General features: G+C 40.7%; 1 protein-coding gene across 1 annotated transcript in view; it reads right to left on the bottom strand.

The window, feature by feature from the left end:
- Positions 1-849, bottom strand: part of LOC107086786 (activin receptor type-1-like) — a 20990-nt gene extending 20141 nt beyond the window's left edge. The window contains exon 1 of the mRNA XM_015377960.1: positions 275-849. The gene's annotated coding sequence lies outside the window, so the exon portion shown is untranslated. The remainder of the gene's footprint in view (positions 1-274) is intronic.
- Positions 850-4590: the final 3741 nt, after the last annotated feature.

Genomic DNA, 4590 nt, shown 5'->3' with positions numbered 1-4590 from the left:
AACTGTTGTTAAATCAGATTACAAATCCTGAAAAGTTCACAGTTTGTATGATAAATCACTGGACATAATGTCTGAACCTAAATCTGGGTGCTGATAAGTGGAAAAATAATAAACGGTCTAAAGGGGTTTACACCTGTTCACATCTGGAAACTTGCACCGCTTTAAAAACCGATTTAGATTAAGGGCACTGCTTCCAACATAATCAACCCCAAATAGTCTAGCATGGGAACAATTTTTACGGTTTTATAGAAACATTTCAGTATGCCTTCCTTACCTGTTTTCTGCTCCTCTTTAAATGGACAGATATAAACGCCACACGTCGCCCATATCACAGGAATCTGGAATAAGACATTTTAAAGCAGCACAGGAGGTGAATGTGGCCTCATGAAGGAGTTGGAGGGCCCAGCTGCAGATGTTTCATCTCACATCCTATCTGCGCTCTCGATGACGAACCAGCCGCAGTTTCTAAGAAAAAGAAAAGTTTCCCCTCAGCGCTTCTAACTAAAGCCCGATTAGGAAGGAAAAAAAAAAAAAATTAGTGGTAAAAAAGAAAAAAAAAGAAAAAACGATTAGGAAAGAGAAAGAAATGAGCCACGGAGCTGGTTGTCTATCTCATCTGGGTCCAAATCTGCGCTGATAAAAAAGGAACATGGTCGCGGGGTTTGGGGCCAGACTCCTTCCGCTCTGACTGGCTTCACACTGGCAGATCAGACTCGGTTCCCTTTAAGTACGAACCCTTCAGCTGCTGTTCCCGATTAAAACTCGAGATTAGAGATTTTTAAATAGTTGTAGGCATAGAGGGTTTTTTTTGTCCCACCCCTTATTGTTCCGTCCGCAGTCTGCGCGCCTGGAATGTGTTCTCTTAGCGGTTTTCCTGTTGCTCACTAAACCTCTCATTTTCCTTTTCCCCTGTGGACTGCAAGGAGAGGAATGTGCGTCAAAGAATTGCACAAGCTACAACAAGAACTAGAAACAAGGTTTAAATCTTCAATACAAGATGAAAAATGGTTAATGTGTTAATAATGAATGAACCATAACCTGCTAGAGTGATAAAATCCATGCAATAAGTTTAAAACTGCACTATAAGCTGACAATAAAGTAGGTTCCCAGATGAAAATTTACTGTTACACAGAAATAATATTCTTATTTCTAATAGAAATAACAGCATAATCTTAACAAAATTATTTCACACAGACAATTACTCGAGTGACATATAGGGTTCTTGTTATCGCACCCCACTCTAGACAAGCTTTGACTCTCCTTGAAAAGGTTTTTAGAGGATTTTGTTAGGAATCCAGTTTGTGTGGGTTGCTTGTGTGTTTCTTCTCCCTCCACCACCAGGTGGTGCCCTATCCTCGTTGGGCCTCCCTGCAAACCTGCGGCTCGTTGGTTCATTACTGGAGGAGTATTTGAGCAGTGGGCTGTCACTACCTCGACGCCAGAGTGTTTGCCAGTTTTGGGAAGCCTTCCTGTGAAAACTGGATACCTAGACTTTCTCCCTGTGTAAGGAATTACTGAGTTTCCACTAAGCAGGGAAAAACCTCCGCATGATCCATTCAAGTCCCCATCGGTAATCCAAGTGACAGTCCGCTCCATTACTCCTCTGGGTCCAACGTAAGTCTACCTGTCAGCTCTCCAACGAGTTCCCTCTTCTCTGGATAATCCCACACAGACTGGATTCAAGGAATGACAAGAGCCCCCTCAAATGTGAGTCCCTCTCCAGCATAATTCAAGCCGCAGTCTCATTTCCCACGGTCCCTGAACTTATCTCTGTGATCTCCCCTTCAGACTTTCCAGTTCTGGTTCACCAGTTCACTGAGTTCCAGATCCAACCTCTGTTTACATTACTTCAAATAAACCTGTTAAACTTTTCCCTGTGTTCTCTGAGTGGTTTCTCTGCATGTGGGTCAGATTCCTTAAACCAATCATGACAATTTTATTTTGTTATTGTTCTAGAAGGTGTTTTTGAGGTGGGGCAGGGATGTTGGATGAAAAGGCCTGATTCATGAAGTTCAACTGAAGTTGGAAGTTGGAAGTTCAACTGAAGAAACTGGATAACTTACCCTTATCCGCCTCCGACACAAGCCATTCAGCTTTAAAACACACCTCCACGCAGCCCATTCAGCATCCAGAGTTCATTTTAAAAGCTCTGAAAATCCACAACTCAGTCTGCTACCCAGCCAAAGCACAGGCAGTTGTTGTGCTATGTCTGACTTTGATTCAGTTGACCCCAATTCAACCCACCTCCATCCCCTTCTCCACCATCGTAGATAAAACTTCATCTGACTTCTCCAATGTGCTTCTTCTTCTTCGTCCCCATCATAGTGTCATTCCTCCTGGATTCTTTCTGCTTTCCCCGTCACATCTAAACCAGCCCGGCAGAAGACGCCATGTTCAGCCTGAAGCTGATAATGTGTGAGTATGAGAAATTGATTAGTAAAACTTGCATATTATCGGAACCATCTTCGTTTACCTCTTCATCTGTTCCAGTTTGCATGTTTTCAATACAAAAACAGGGCTTTGTTGGGCTACCTCGAACTCAACGCTATTCCTGACATTTTGAATTAAAAAAGCTTCCTGGATGGGAAGCGAAACGTCTTCAAACTTGGAAACCAAGTCCAGTGGATTTTTTTATTTTTCTTTTTTTTTGGCATGTTGAGCCTGGTTCTACCAGAGCTTTCTTCCCAAAGGGGAGTTTTTCCTCTCCACTGTCGCTTCATGCTTGCCAATAATGGACAGGTTCATGATACCTGTGTTTATCCAAGCTGGACTTCCATCTTCCCAGGTCCCTGAGTGAAGCACTGGTGTCAGCTCACACAGTCTACTGCATCTCATCAATACAGTTCAAGCAGATTGTCTCACCAACCAGCAGTCTATGGACTGAACCACTTCATCTATCTCCACTCCACCACCAGTTTCAGGCCTGGGGGGAAACATCCCTGTTCTTATACACCTGCTTATACATATCAAAGCAAAATTCAGTGGTAATGTTTCCTGCCGAAATAAAATTTTTGTAATTGTCTTTCTTTCATTGTTAGTTTTTCAGACTGAAATTGTTTTGGCTCTGATTAATCTCAACAGTGGGTCGTTCCATTGGTAATTTAACATTACCAATTAGTAATTCAATATCAAAAGCCACCACCTGAACATCTCCATCCACTGTTCTTGACCCAATCTAGGGTCCAAATGACATTTAGAGGTTTGCAGTTATTGACTTCTCAGACAGTTAGTGTTCTATAATATGCAGTATCCATGATCTTATGTGGCCAACTGTGTAAATTTACATTTTTTTTTAGGGTTAATTGTTTGATAAATACATGGGTGAAACTTCACCCATCATGAAGACCAGAAGGGAAAACATTGATCAGGGTTTGTTTTTAAAACAAGATACAAAGAATTATCCTATTATTTGATATAATAAATTAATAGAAATAGCATGTAACAACTGTCAACCTACCAACCGAGTTAACACAAACTTAATTGCTGGGTAAGGAGAGCATCAATCAGAGAAGCAGCTAGAAGGCGCATGATGACTCTGGAGGAGCTGCAGAAATGTGCATATCTGATGGGAAGATCTGTTCACACTGTTGTTGAAAGACAGCTGAAAATGATTATTTTTGCCCTAAACATGCAGTTTTCTGTTAGACATTAACCTGTTTTGCCATGTAGAAGAACAACTATCAATGCAACAATCCCAAACCCACCTGTTTGATTCCAGTGCTCATTTCTATTGAGTGTACTGTTTTATGCTCTGCATCTACCAAAGAGAAATAAACTGCATGTCTACCAATATTTACTTTTTGTGAAGCACTGAAAGAAGCATAAAGCTGAGCTGATAGATTTATGAGAGAGTTCAGTGATTGCGGCAGCTAATGTCTGTCATGATAAAATATGCCAAAGGGAGTATACTGTGGAACATTTATTCCGAAAAGCCTAATACAGATGTCTTCATGTCTATAATATAAATTTCCCTCCCTGTTTGCAGGCGCTATTATCTCTCCGGTTTGGCTTAGGCACCAGCTGCAAGCTCTCACATCAGCTGTCAAGTTGCAAAAAGAGCAAATTGTTCTTCTCACTCTAGGGACTTATTTTTCTTAAGCCATTAATCTCTGTAATTTGAAGAGCTTCCATTTGTTGAATGATTCCTTGGAGTACATAAAATAACACTTCAATCCTGTCAGTCGTTCAAAACAAATAAAAGGTTGTCTTTTTTCATTTAGTAAGACTGAAACAGTTCATTTAAATACAGACAGGCCTTATTTACCAAGGAGAAAATCTCAGTTTCAGCTTAAAGCTTCAAGATAAAAGCTTGAATCATGAGATCAATTCTTAAATTACATCATCTTGCCTAATGAACCCATGGGAGGTATTTATTTCGGGGGTGACATGGGTCATAAAGTTCCCTCCTCATGAGAGGAAGTGAGCTGCAGCTCTGGAAAATAAAATAAGACATGGTTTTACACAATAACAGAACAAAATACATTTTGCTTCTCTTTTTCTGGCTGCTACTGTGAATTCTCTTGCAGAACAGGCTTTATTGCGAAATGCAGCCCTATGAAATTATAAAAACCTCAATATGTGCTTAAAGAG

The sequence above is a fragment of the Cyprinodon variegatus genome, unplaced genomic scaffold (genome assembly GCF_000732505.1).
Source record: "Cyprinodon variegatus isolate N-32 unplaced genomic scaffold, C_variegatus-1.0 Scaffold161, whole genome shotgun sequence".
NCBI lineage: Eukaryota > Metazoa > Chordata > Actinopteri > Cyprinodontiformes > Cyprinodontidae > Cyprinodon > Cyprinodon variegatus.
Note: the sequence above shows the minus strand (reverse complement) of the source record. Positions and strands in the feature narration are given on the sequence as shown.